We start from the raw sequence: 15358 nt of genomic DNA, 5'->3' as shown, positions 1-15358 counted from the left end.
GATCTCCTGAATCGTTAAGGGGTGTAACCTTAACCCTGTGAACGGTTTACAAGTTCCTAAAAATTGTTGGCGACTCTTTTGCTCTAGCTTCCTTCCCTTTAGACGCCACTGTACTTTAGTGTATGATCACAGTGGGGTTCAAGTTTGGGGTAATGCATGAAATATTCCCTACAGTTATGCTAAAGCCAAATATAATTAGATTCAAATTCACAATTGATATACATAGGAAGTTGGAAGAGTTATAGATATATGGGGTAGCTAGCAAGGAGGAGTGTAGCAAAGCGCAACTGAGAGTTAAGGCCTGCAGTGTGAAGGGGAAAGAGATATGGGGCAGCTGGGTTCTGAGCAAGGAAGGAGAGGGGAGTACAAAAGGAAAAATCATGCAGATTCTTGGAAGAAGGGAGCTAAACATGCTCAAAACACGGCTGCAGGAAGTTGCTTCATTTCAGATCCACTTTCAAGAAAGGTATGTGCAAAGGTGGCTGCAAGGAGATCTTATGGGGATTTAGGATGGGAGAAATCTTATACGAGACGTAAAAGAGGAGCTTCTAATGTTTCATTGAAGTTTTAATTGCAATAGTATTAATTGTAATTGAGTGAGGGAGTAGTTTCTCCATTCTACTGCTATCAAAAGAAAAAAAAATAGTAATCATCACCAAACAACCAACACCAACCCTCAGATTAATCCCAACATTCAATTATAAGCAATATATGAATCTGGTAGAATATATCATTCTGGTAGTACCGTAGTATTATAACATTCTAGAAGAATTAATGTAATCAAAACCAAAACCAACCATCCGAAGCTAGTACAAAAACAACACATTCATCCCAATATTTGGCTATATCTTCTTTCTCAATTCATAAAAATTAAGTTAATTGCCATGAAATTTGGATAAAAGTCTAAAAAGTTGATGGCATGAATGAACAAACTTAAAGCAAAGTCAACATACATCAGGTTCTTCCTCCTCCAAGCTTTCATCAGTTTCTATTACTTGGGGTGATTCGTCAACATTTCCTCCAAGTTTTCATCAATTTCTACAGAGTAACAATACAAAATTCAACTGTAGAATGGAAAAACTTCAATGAAAAGCACAAAGATAAACCCTAGAAATTGTAGATCTACATTGACATTTACTGAAATTAACACAAAGATTTTCTATGGAGAAATTTCAAGCTTAAGCTATAAGCTATTATCTGAAATTGAACAGATTTTTAGCTCTTTCATGCTCCAATACCACCGGAAAACGCTATTTGAAAACTCTAAAAAGCTCTAAGCTAAACCCTCCAAAACGCTATTTGGGAAACGCTTTTTAGTGGGTGAAATGTTTTACCCAGCTCTTACTCCAATTACTTTTTGCAAAATTCATTTCCCTTTAAAAAATAGAAAAATATAATATTTTAATTCAGGTATTGGACATGAGAGTTCATACCTGGTAGTGGTCTATACTTCCTCATTAAAGAGAGGGGAAAAATGGATCCCTCCCTCTCTTTTCATTTCCTTCCCTCAATCGTTTACCCAAACATTAGAGTTTGTCCCCCTCCTATTCTCCTCCCTTCTTTTCCTTCTATCCAAATAAGGTGTAATACTACCCTAATTCCATTAATAACAATCAAGAGTCGCACTAATTACTATGTACTTTCAAATGCAATTACCTTTATATCATTTAATCGCATATTGCAGAGCCAATTATTATACTACTACATTTAAGGGCTATTGCGACGCTCAAATCCGTTACAATAGGGCCTAAAATCCGTTGTAATAGACCTAATGCAACGGCTCCATATCGTGGCTTCTGCTGGCGTGGCAATAGCTCTAATGCCACGGTAAAAAGACCTGACGCAACGGTAAACTTATAGCCATCGCATTAGCTATCATCTAATGCAACGGCAGTTACATATAGCTAACGCAACGGCCATTATTATTATTATTATTATTATTATTTATTCATTATTTATTTAGTTTATTAGTATTATTATTTTTTATTTTATTACTGTTATTATTATTATATATATATATGAATCCATACAATTAGTGATAAAATAAAAGGAAATTTCATTGAGATTAAAAAAAAATCAAGAATACTTATATACAATGCTCATTTTAAAAAAAATTTACAAGTACAAATATCACTAATATCTTTTTGATTATAGGACTAACATAAACTTTTACATCAACTAAAAGTAAATAATTTGACAAAAACTTAAGTAAGAACTGCCACCATAGTTAGTTGAAAGTTTGTAATTCTCCTCCTATAGTCTGTGGTAACCGTTATTGATTATAGCCCCTGCATACATTATAGATAAGAAATATAAATAATTAATGCCAGCCACTATCATATAAATAGATATAAATAAGGTATAATATACAACTGTACACAAATTTAAGGGTCATGAAACGCGATTAAGTAAATACATCTACTGATAGGATATGCAAATCAACCATAATACCTCTGTCAACCTAAACAAGTATGTTCTTCCGGCTATCAGCCTATCACTACATCATCTTATGATTCCATGACCTGTGATATGAGTTGATGAGTAAACTTGTAAAGAGATGAGGATTAGAGAAATAATACATCAGCATTAATCCTTTTGTCATAGCTTAATAGTTTAGGTTCAAAAATGAACAAACTTATGTCTCATTACTCATAAAAGTTACACATCTTGGATCAACCAACACTGCCATACAAGCAAACTAATTTATTCTTTCACCTTCCAAGGGTGGAGCTTCTCTTGTCTATATAAATAACTTAAAGAGGAATGAATAATATTTGAAAGCTTTTGTTCAAATTAAAACTTTTGCACTGGATTTTAGTAAGAGTAAAAATAACAGTTATACTACTTCTAAGTCTTAACTATAAATTTACGACACTATAAACCAACATACACAAATTAAAAAATATGATACTCGTAGAGTATAAGACATAAAATCTATCATTAAGATTAATTAATCACACATCTAGCACTTATCATTCAAGAAAGAAAGCTAAAATCTCTTATTAAAACAACATCTAATGTTGGTCAAAGACACCATGGAGGGGCTATGGAGAGGAATAGTTAGTTTTAGGCATAAGAACACATAAAACATCTAAAGCATACTTCTCTTAAGCTGAAAATATTTACAAGGAGATGGCCACCTAATAAATTAAAATATCATGTTCTGACATATGTTATATGTATACATTAACAACAGATAAAAACAATCAAAGTATCAAAATTATGAGAAGATTGCACTCCTAAAACTTCAACATTAGAGTAATCTCCAATAAACAGAGATATAGTTGCAGCAAGAAGGAAAAGGAATCATATCATGCCAGATAAGATTCAGGAATATAATGGACATAATATGAGAAAAAAAGCAATACACTATCAAAAAGTATGGTTCAAAGTATACTTTTACCCACTAATTATAATGTTCTCAATAACATTTAACAATGACCTATGCTCTGTTTGGGCAACCAACTAATTTAATAATGTCAATTAGAAATTGTACATTCAAGGCTGCAATCTCTCCTTAATAAAATGACGATGTAAGCTGTTTCCCACTCCCCAATTTCAAGCATAAGGAAACCAACAAGTGTTCCATTACCTTAAGCTGGGCAAAATTTACTAAACTAAGAGAAATTAACATACAAATATTGGGGTTTTTTTTAAGCAAAATCCAGTAGTAGGAAGCGGCAAAAAATAATAATTAAGAGGAAAAAAAATGTGGTTTAAATGGGTCAAAAGTTTCAACACCTCCCCGCTGACTATAACAATACTTCAATTTGTGAATTCCAAACTCAAAATTTCAATTCACAGTAACATTATTCGACGAATCTATCACTATTGTTCCATTAATAAAAAAAAATTCTGTATTCTAGGTTACGTGTATGTCATATTCAATTTCTCGTCTAAAACCCTAATTGAATAAACAAATTGAAACCTCAAATCTTCCACCCAAAATATATTAATTTGGGGATAATTTACAATTATTGAATCAATTTTAAAGAGGAAAGATAGAAGAGAAGAAGTTACTTGCTTGGGGACATAGTATGATGATGAAAGAGCATAGACATTTCAAGCGAGATAGAGAGGTGTTGAAGCTAAAGCCTGCTTCTAGCTTGACCTCGTCGGCGTGAATGGTTGTTGTGGAAGATATCGCGACCAACTAACGACGCCTTCCAAATCATCGGAGGAGAGAGATAAGGTGAAGAGCAGTAGAGATGGGGTTTGATTGAGAAAGGGAGAAAATTGTAGAAAAGGATTTTGTGGGATCTTTGAAATTTGGGGATAAAATAATGAGATGAAAGTTAAATAATTGGGCGCCTAGCTATATTTTCACTTATCTTGCACTGGCCATGGCATTAGATCACCCTAAAGCAACGGTTCTGAATAGGCTGTGGCATTATGGTGGACTTCTTGTGTAAGAACCTGCTATTGTAACGGCTTTATGGCAGTCGTTGTATTAGATTAGTCTATTGCAACGGCATTGCATCTAACCGTTGCATTAGCTCTATTCTAAGCGTTGCATTTGATCAAAAATGTAGTAGTGTTATTACCCTATAATTTCAAATACTATTACCTTTGGTCCTCCATAAGAAGTACTCCTACCCGAACTGGAACTGCAATCCTAAACAATCCACGTCAGAATAATTCTCTCAACTGAAACTACAACCAACCCGAAATAATCCACGCACTGACATCAACCCTGAATCCTAATTCAATTCGCCATTACTTACGAAAATAATTTGAATAGCAAACCAAGAACGAACAGGTTGATTCGCTTATATTTGATTCCGGGTAATTCTTCGAATTGTAGTAAAAAGATAGGTTAACTGGTCTACTAAATGAAAAAATGATCCGCCATATTTTAATACACGTCAAACCAATACACCAGACAACTGATTATTTTCCTTCCCATTCATACCCCGACAACACAGACGAAATCCCGACATTACCCCCTTATAATTTTTATTTCTCAAAAAGAGAAACTTAGGCCCTGTTCTTTTGAGCTTCTGGGCAGAACAGAAGGGGTCAGTAGAGCAGAGCAGATTAAATTTCAGCAAAGCAGAGCAGAGCAGATTTCAGGATAGCAGAGTGATGTGTCTAATTTATATAGTATTTTACCCCCGTCCTTTGGTCATAATTAGTAGTGTTTTTGGCTCTTTAGAGCCACTATTATTACTAATTGGTGTTTTCTAGTGTTTTCGTAGTTTTGGTTGAGTTTTGTAGGAAAGCACTTTTAGAGCATTTTCCCAGGTTTTCATGTAGCAACTACAGACATTGGAGGAGCACGACCGTTTTTGAAGCCCAAGGCCGGTTAGAGTCATCAAGCCGGTGATTAATGGCTCGACTTGTGGAATACGAGCGTTGGATCGAGTATTCAAGACCCTAGGTGGATATCCAGATTGGGCTAAGAAGAAAGCCCAATCAAAGTTCCAAACCTCAAGGAGAAGCCGGGCCCGATCGGGTGAGCATTGGCTCGATCGGGCCGATCGGGCGCGGCTGTTCATAAGGGTGTGCGAAGAAAAAGGCGGGCCCGATCGGCCGGCCCTTCCCCCAATTGGGCGCGTGTTTCTGGGGAGACTTCTTCGGCGATTTCTTAGTTTCTAATTAGGAGTAATTTGAGATTGTTGTTTTAAGTACAATTTTAATGCTTTTGCTTAGTACCTCTTTTCTTAGACTTTCTTTCTCTACTTAGATTATTTTCTCTTTCTAGATTTATTTCAACTTTACTCTTGTTCTTGACTCAACTTTGTAGTTCCGTCGATTTTGGTAACGATTTCTTCTTTATTAATTTCAGCAATTTTATTCTTTCATTCCTTTGTGACTTGCTTAATTGCTTTGTTTAGTTTAGACTTAATAATGTCTGAGTAATTTCCCTTCTAGGGTTTGTGGGGATCTAATAAATAATATGAAGGGGTAATTTATGATTATTGATTGTCAATGCTTAATTAATTTCCTATTGATTGATTTAATGCTATGCAATTAGATTAGGCCTGTTTTAATTGTATGAGTTTAGCAACATTGATTCAAGATTCGAGAGATGAGAATTGATGTTTAGGCTTAGTTTCAATAGGCAGACTAATTTATAAATGGTTAAGTCGAGATTCGAGAGATGAGATTTAATACCAGTAAATTAACTCTGTGATTGTAATACGTAGCGAAATCCCTCTATGATCTGATTAATTGATGCATTGATGATTGACTGTTATGTTTTACCCTGGAATATTGTTTATTGGTGAACCTATTCCCTAGGCTTTTATTTCATTGATTTTCCTCCTACTTTTATTTCTTACCACTTTTACTCTTAGTAGTTTAGTTCCCTTTTATAATAATAATTTGGTTACTTGATAATTTAGATTATTTTGATTAATTATTAGGAATAAATTAACTCGTTTCCCTGTGGTTCGACTCTTCTTCCCTATCTACATAGTCAGTGGATTTAGGTATTATTTTTTATTGGTTGATTACGACTTTAGCCTGTCAAAATTTGGCGCCGTTGCCGGGGAAACGGTTTTATTTTTATTTGCTGATTATTTTTGTAGTCTAGATTATCCCCCTTTGTCTCAGAGAACGTTAGTTCTTTGAGGCAATTCTCATATTTATCTTTTAGTTCTTTGTTTATGCCCAGGTGTTCCAAATCAGGTTACATTCCATTCGATCCTGAGATCGAGCGCTCTTTCCATAGACAAAAGAATCTCTACAGACAAATCCTGGCGGGTTATGAGGAAGACAATAATCGAAGAGACCCTCCAACTGATTCCAGTGATTCAGAAATCCCTTCAGATCCAAAATCAGAGATGGCGTACCTAAGAAGCTCAGTGATTACTCGCAGCCAAAGCTTACAAATTTTCCACACCTTACTCCTACTCTGGCCCTTGATGGAGTGCAATTTGAAATCAAACCCCAATTTATCACAATGATAGAGAGGAAACAATTCAAGGGAGCTAAGGTTGAAGATCGCACTCTTCACATTGCAGATTTCTGCCAATATTGCAACACCATTAGACAAGCTGGGGTCACGAAGGACCAAATCAGGGAGATTCTTTTTCCCTTTTCATTATGTGGAAAAGCTAAATTATGGTTTAATGGTTTGAATAGAACTATACTTGGTAATACTGACTGAGAAACTCTCGCCTTGAATTTTTATAATAAATATTACCCTGCAGAGAGAACAGCTATACTAAGGAGTGCTATTCAGAACTTTTCCAAAGAGGCCGATGAAACTCTATATGAGGCTTGGGAGAGGTTCAAGGATCTATAGAGAGAATGCCCCCACCATTATCTGGCACAATGGCAATTGATCCAAGCCTTTTACAATGGACTTGGAAATTCATCTAGATCAGTTCTAGATTCTGCAGCTAGTGGAAGATTCATGAATCTTAATGTGGAAGATGCTGAACAGGTTATCGAAGATATGAAAATACACAATTCCCAATACGGGAATCCGAGAGGGTTTGCTAACAAAGGAAAACATAATGTCGATTATGTATCCTTTTTACAAGCTCAGTTAACATCTATTTGTCAGAAACTAGATAATCTTATTGTTACTCCTAACTCTGTAGCTAATGTTTCTGCTATTGCTAACCATGAAGCTTTTTGTGAAAATTGTGGAATTGTAGGGCATTAGGAGCAAGTTAATGTCTTTCAAACCTATAGGAAAAATAACCCATACTCTAACTCTTATAATCCTGGCCTCCGGAACCATCCATATCTTTCTTACCGGATTACCAATGTACAAAACCCTCCACCTCCACAACAAACACAACAGCAACCCCCACCACAACAGAAATATTACCATCCTAATTCTAGCCAGAAAAACCAAGCACAATCCTCCTCATCTTCTGACCCTGCTATGACAGAAATTAGAGCAATGCTTTCAAGCATGCAAAAGCAAATGGAGAGTAGGGATGCACAAGTTGTTTCGATTATAGCTCACAATAAAATCATGGATAATCAAATTGCGCAAATTTCATCTACCCTACAAACCCGTCAGTAGGGAGCTCTACCATCGCAACTTATCCATCCCACAAATCATGCCAATGCAATCACTCTAAAGAGTGGTTCACATTATGATGGGCCTCCTATGCCCAAGGATGATGGCATGTTGCTAATCCAGATTCCCCTGTACCAAATGCTAATCTTACTAACCTTGCAGGGCTACAATAAGAAACTAACCCTTCTAATGTTTGTTTGCAGGGTAAATCTCAGGACAAGGGTGGAGATGTGTAGAGCCTAGTTATCAAACTTCCATTCACCAATAGACATTTGAAGGGTAAGTTTGATAAGAAATTCGGTAAGTTTTTGGAGGTTGTGAAAAATTTGCAGGTAACAGCTCTTTTCACTGATTTAATCACTAGGTTCCTGCATATGCTAAATTTATGAAAGATATTTGACTAGGAAAAGGACCTTTGATGAGGTAGAAACTTTAGCTTTTACATAGGAATGTAGTGCTTTATTGCAAAATAAATCCCCTCCTAAGTTAAAAGATCCTGGTAGTTTTTCTATCCCTTGTCATATAGGTAATGTCTTCATTGATAAAGCATTGTGTGATTTGGGTCCTAGTGTCAGTGTTATGCCATTGTCTGTATGTTCTAAACTTAATATGGGTGATTTAAAAGTTACTAATTAAATTTGCAAATGGCAGATCGTTCTGTAAAGTACCCTTTAGATATTTTAGAGGATGTCCCTGTCAGAGTTGGTAAATTTTTTTATCCCTGTTGATTTTGTTGTTTTAGACATGGCTGAGGATACACAAATTCCCATTATATTAGGTAGGACTTTTCTCCATACTGCAGGGGCCATTATTGATGTCAAAAATGGTAAAATAACCCATTCTGTTGGTGATGATAATGTTACTTTTAATTTAGGGAAAGTTTTGAAAGGACCTATGCTAGAGGAAAATTGTTGTTTAATTGATGGGATTGATATAATGGATGATATTTGTGATGAAAGCTTACCATAGGTACTTGCAAGGGATCCCTTGGAGAAAATTCTTTGTGGAGATTTATCTGTAGATAATGCAAGCGTCTGGGGTAACAAAGTGGATGCCATTGAAAAAGCTCTTTCCCTAGAAGAGCTAGACCCCAAAGAGACCATGAAGGTAGTGAATTTAGTTCAGGAATTAAAACCTGCAGAGGTTAAGAAACCTGAACTAAAACCTCTCCCTTCTCATTTAAAATATATTTTTCTTGATGAGCAGGAACTATACCCTGCGATCATCAGTACTGCACTTGATGACCCACAAACTTCCCAACTTCTAGAGGTTTTTCGAACCCATAAAAGAGCAATTAGGGTACAGTATTGACGATCTTAAGGGTATTAGCCCTGATTTTTGTATGCACAGGATACATTTAGAGGACAATTATAAGCCGTGTATTCAACCCTAGAGAAGGTTGAATCCTAATATGCAGGAAGTAGTCAAGAAAGAGGTTATGAAATTACTTGATGCAGGTATTATCTATCCTATTTTTTACTCTAAGTGGGTAAGTCCTGTACAGGTGGTTCCTAAAAAGGGTGGGATGACTGTGATTAGAAACGAGAAAAATGAATTGATTCCCACTAGAACTGTTACAGGGTGGAGTATGTGCATTGATTATCGTAGATTAAATATCGCCACTAAAAAGGACCACTTCCCCCTTCCCTTTATTGATCAAATGCTTGAAAGGTTAGCTAATCATAAGTTCTTTTGTTATTTGGATGGGTATTCAGGATTTTTCCAAATTCCAATTCACCCTGAAGATCAGGAAAAGACTACATTTACATGTCCTTATGGTACTTTTCCATATCGTAGGATGCCCTTTGGTTTATGTAATGCCCCCGCTACCTTTCAACGTTGCATGATGAGCATTTTTTCTAATTTCATAGAGTCTATTATGGAAGTCTTTACGGATGATTTTAGTGTGTATGGTTCATCATTTGATGCATGCTTAGCAAATCTTGCTAAAATCTTGAAAAGATGTGAAGAATGTAATTTGGTTCTAAATTGGGAGAAATGTCACTTTATGGTGACAGAGGGAGTAGTTCTGGGTCATATTGTATCTGATAAGGGTATACAAGTAGATAAAGCTAAGATTTTTGTGATTGAGCAATTACCTCCCCTAGTTAATATTAAGGGAGTTAGAAGTTTCTTAGGTCATGCGGGGTTTTATCGTCGCTTTATCAAAGATTTTTCTAAAACTGCTAAACCACTAACTCAACTTTTACTCAAGGATGCCCCTTTTGTTTTTTACTGACGAGTGTCTTGAGGCTTTTAACAGGATAAAGCAAACTTTGATACCGGCACCCATCATATGTGCACCCGATTGGAATCTTCCTTTCGAGATTATGTGTGATGCAAGTGACTTTGCACTAGGAGTCATGCTTGGACAGAGAAAGAACAAAGTTTTGCATGCTATTTATTACGCAAGTAAAACTTTGGATGAGGCCCAAGTCAACTATGCCACCACGGAGAAGGAGTTTCTTGCTGTGATTTATACTTTAGAAATATTTAGATCATATCTTGTTGGTTCTAAAGTTATTGTTTTTACTGATCATGCAGCTTTAAAGTACTTGATAGCCAAGACGGAATCAAAGCCTCGGCTACTCCGTTGGGTTCTCTTGGTGCAGAGAACATAGTGGCAGACCACTTGTCACGTATTAGGTATGATGAGGGTAAGGATTCTCTCTCTATTTATGATTCGATCTTTCCCTGATGACAACCTGTATGCAGTTGTAGAGCAACACCCTTGGTATGCTGATTTTGCTAATTATTTAGTGGGTGGTACTCTATCTCCTGACTTGTCCTACCAACAGAAAAAGAAATTTCTTTCTGGTGTTAAACATTATCTTTGGGATGATCCTTTTTTGTTTCGTGAGTGTGCAAATGGATTATTTCGCAGGTGTGTTCCCGAATGGGAAGTTCACGGCATACTTACTAGTTGCCACACTTCACCCTATGGAGGACATCATGGTCCCACCAAAACGGTGGCCAAGATAAATGAGTCAAGATTTTACTGGCCCACCATGTTCAAATATGCTAACACTTTTGTGCATGCTTGTGATTCTTGCTAGAGGACTGGCAACATCTCGCGTCGGCATGAGATGCCTCAAACCGGGATTCTAGAAGTTGAAATTTTTTATGTTTGGGGTGTTGATTACATGGGACCGTTCCCTTTTTCAAATGGGAATCGCTATATACTTGTCGTCGTTGACTATGTATCCAAGTGGGTTGAGGCCATTGCCACTCCTACTAATGATGCCAAGGTGGTCCATAGACTTTTCAAGAAGATTATCTTTCCAAGGTTTGGAGTACCTAGAGCCATAATCAGTGATGGAGGATCCCACTTTCATGAGCGGAAGTTAGATACTCTCCTTAAGAAGTATGGTGTATACCATAGAACAGGTTTAGCCTACCATCCTCAAACTAGTGGCCAAGTTGAAGTTTCTAATCGTGAGATCAAGGCCATTCTAGAGAAGGTGGTGGCAAAATCAAGGAAATATTGGAGCGATAAGTTGGATGACACCCTTTGGGCATACAAAACTGCATTTAAGACCCCAATAGGTACTACCCCATATAGACTTGTGTACGGTAAAGCATGTCATCTTCTGGTGGAATTAGAATACAAGGCATATTGGGCTATTAAGGTGCTCAATTTGGATGCTAAGCTAGCGGGATAAAAGAGGTTACTTCAACTTAACCAACTTGATGAGTTTAGGTTGACGACTTATGACAGTGCACGTGTCTACAAGGAGAAGACCAAGAGATGGCACAACAAGATGATCCTTCCGAGAGAGTTCAAAGAGGGGGACAAGGTGTTGTTGTTCAACTCTAGACTTAAACTATTCCCAGGAAAGTTAAAGTCAAGGTGGTCAAGTCCTTTTACTGTCAAAAGGGCTAACAAATTTGGTTCTGTGGAATTATTCGATGAGCATGGTAATGAGTTCAAGGTAAATGGTCAACGACTTAAGCTATATCATGAGGGGGCTACGATTGGTGCGGTTGAACTACTTCACCTAATCGGTTCCGGTTCATCTTGAGATACAATGTGGTTAGAGGGTCGTGCGGGACCTAGATAAACCAGCGCTTTGCGCGAGGCAACCCGTATTTCTTGCTTTCTAGACTAGTTTTTCCTTTCCTTTATTTTTATTTTTGGGAAATTCTCTTTGGTAGACCTGTATTATTCAAAATTCTCAGTGGTAAAATTAAAAAAACGTAAATATCCTTGGTAGACTATGTTTTAAAAAGTTAAGTCAATGGTAACCTTAATCCATGTAATAAGCCATTTTAAGCTTAACTGTGGTTAACTAAGCATCTAATGACTAACTTAACCCTAATGGCAGACCTGATTTCCCTCCAAATCGATTTCCCCCTTTTTATATGAATGAAAATCGATTTCCCCCTTTTTGTAAGAACCCTAGAAATCGATTTCCCCAAATTCTGTCTAAGAGGCAATGAAGAACAATCATTCTTCTTCTTCCTTGAAGCCAATCACCATGGACGATAGGATTGCTTGGGTTAAGCATATGCGCTGCGACTGTTCTCCCCCTCAAGTGGCTGCTGCGAAGATTTCAGGAACCGCGAAGAACCCTAGAAGACTCTTTTTCAAGTGCAGAGGGTGCGATTATTTTGCGTGGTTGAAGGAGGAGGATATAATAAGGGTTGGTGATGAATTGGAAGTTGAACAAGGTGGTGTTGTTGGTGTTACTTCAAGGCTGGATGATTTGATGAATTTCATCAAACTAATCGTGAAGATTGCTTTGATAATGTGTTTTATTATGTTATTTGTTGTTTGTAAGTGATGACTTTGGTGTATTAGTATGAAGTAGAATTTTGATGTTGGATGTTATGTATTAGGTATGGAACTGATGTAATTTGGTTTGTTAAATGCATGATGATGAATGAAGTTGGTACTACTTTTGTCAATTTTTGCAAGCATTTTTTACACATTTTTTACACAATTTTTGCAAGCATTTTTGACACATGAAATTGGTACTGCATTAAGAGTCAATAATGATGATATTACATCAACCCATAATCTAAATGTCTTGTCAAAAAAAAAAACAGAATTTGACATCATGAATAGATCATCTTCAAGTTTGACACATACAGTCAACTAAGAAGCAAAAAAATAAGCACTTTTCTGCATCTATCTACTCCTAAGACAAACATCATGCAAGCTGTGAAGCTGAGACCCCTCCTTTAGCTCTCTTAGACCTAGGTGAGACTCTTAATGGCTGTGATGCTGAGATAGGACCCTTTACTCTCTGTTTCCTTGGTGAAACTCTCAATGGTTCTGATGCCACTATTGTTGGTTCAGGTTGGCTCATAGATGCCCCTTTTCCCTTCCTGGTTGTTTGTTTTTTGTTGGTCTGACCTGCAGAGCTTTCACCTAGGGCCACCTTTTGTTTACCAGTCAAGCCACCTTGGCAGGTTTGTGCATTATGGCCAAACTGTTGGCATTTGCTACACTTGACAGTTCTGGACCTCTTCCCTTTGGCTTGCTCACCCTCTTCCCTCCTCCTATTCCTTGCAGGTCTCCCTATTCCTCTTTTCATAGTTGGTGGGCCAATCTCTGGATAAGGACTGTCAGGCCACTGATCCACATCTGGTATGGCCTTGATAGAGTTGGCATAAGCCAACTTATACCTTGTGACAGAATACCACTCACTTATGTAGAACCTAGGGTCTTCATTTAAGTGCAAAATGGCTCTCATGGCATGTTTACAAGGCAATCCAGTAAGTTGTCAAGCATTATATACGCATGTCTTCTCTCTTAGGTTCACTGGAAGCACAGATATTCCATCAAGTATTTCAAATTCACCATCTCCAGACTTCAAACTCTTGCATGTCCTTGATTCATGGCTAATAACATGCATCCTTTTCATGATATTAGGACACACATCATCCCTCCAGTTCTCACATGCCTCCCTTCTGGTGGCCATTCTCACCTTTGTCACTCTTCTAATACCTGAAACAGCAACAAGGATGAATAGATAAGTAATTACTGATATTGAATTCACTAAACATCAAATAAGTAAGGTAAGGTGATAATACCTTCTAGCAGAGTCAGGACTGGTCTGCATCTATCAATGCCTAGGGTAGAATTAAAGCTTTCTACAAAGTTTGACTTGTTTGTATCACACTTGACTTCTGGATTGAAAGCATGCTTTGACCATCTTGATTGTGGTCCAAGCTCTGCCAGCCAAACAAGTGCTAATGGATTTGCCTTCTGCAATGCTTTCATTGCCTTCTTAAAGGTGAATGGATTGAATGCTCCAGCAGCCTTCCAAAATAATTGGAACATCAGCAAACCAGGAAATTCCTTCTTGAAGTTCTTGACCAAGTGCTTGCAGCAGTATCTTCTGCCTACTTTTGGCCATATGTCACTAATGGCTGGATCAATACCCTTTAAAGACAAACAAAGTAATTAGTGTTCACATTATATACCAAGTATAGAGCAATTAAAGCCAAACTAGGGGATTAGGATGAATACCTTTTGTCTGTCACTAATTATGCACCAATTATCACCTCTGCCACTTGGTTCTAGAGCACTCTTCAAGTGATATAGAAAGAACTTCCAGCTGTCAGCATCTTCAGCTCCCACTATTGCCCATGCTACAGGAAATAACTCATTATTTCCATCAATGGCAATTGCAGACAATAACACCCCACCATAATTGCCCTTGAGATGAGCTCCATCCACTCCAATTAAGCTTCTGCAGCCAGCATTTAACCCATCTATTGAAGCCTTAAAGGCAATGAATATACTACTGAACACCATTGGTCTATCAGGACCTACACTCTTCCATGCACAGTTTGCTAAAGAACCTTTATTAAGCTGCTTGATCACATCACAGTACATAGGCAGTGCCTTGTAAGAGACATCATGCCCACCATGAATTTCAACTAAGGCCTTTGTCCTCACCCTATACAGGGTGCTTTGTGCCATTGTCACTCCATACCTTTTCCACAACAACTCATTCAAAGCCTTGGCAGGAACATCATTGTTTGCCCTTATATCTTCAAGTAAAACTCTCATAGCCCACTTGATATTCACCATACTGTTCCTTGTCTCCAGTCCTACACATGTATGTTCTGGGTTTTGTATACTCTTGATTGCCCAAGTGCACCCATTTGGAAGGACAGAAGCAGCTAATCTCCAGCCACAGTTCACATCAGAGCATCTACAACAATATCTCTTGTTGCTAGCCCACTCAACAACAACTGCAAAACCACACTGGATGCAGTAATCCCTCACAATATCCCTTAGGTGTTGCTTGTCCATGAACAGCTGCCATTCCTTGAGAACTATTTTCCCAAATCCCTCATCCTTATACACCTCTCCATTATTATATAGCTTTGTTAAATAGTTATCCTGTTCATTCTCAC

General features: G+C 37.4%; 1 long non-coding RNA gene and 1 other non-coding gene across 2 annotated transcripts; both read right to left on the bottom strand.

The window, feature by feature from the left end:
- Window positions 1-2045: 2045 nt before the first annotated feature.
- LOC145634817 (uncharacterized) lies at window positions 2046-4244 on the bottom strand. The gene is made up of 3 exons (XR_014113596.1): window positions 4021-4244; window positions 2452-2522; window positions 2046-2288 (listed from the first exon to the last, which is right to left on the bottom strand). It is a non-coding gene; the product is annotated as an uncharacterized LOC145634817 (long non-coding RNA).
- A 2924-nt stretch (window positions 4245-7168) lies between these two features.
- Window positions 7169-7275, bottom strand: LOC145637380 (small nucleolar RNA R71). Its single transcript, XR_014114171.1, has one exon. It is a non-coding gene; the product is annotated as a small nucleolar RNA R71 (small nucleolar RNA).
- Between the last annotated feature and the right edge of the window lie 8083 nt (window positions 7276-15358).

Source organism: Chenopodium album, chromosome 6 (genome assembly GCF_948465745.1).
Source record: "Chenopodium album chromosome 6, dcCheAlbu1.1, whole genome shotgun sequence".
NCBI lineage: Eukaryota > Viridiplantae > Streptophyta > Magnoliopsida > Caryophyllales > Amaranthaceae > Chenopodium > Chenopodium album.
Note: the sequence above shows the minus strand (reverse complement) of the source record. Positions and strands in the feature narration are given on the sequence as shown.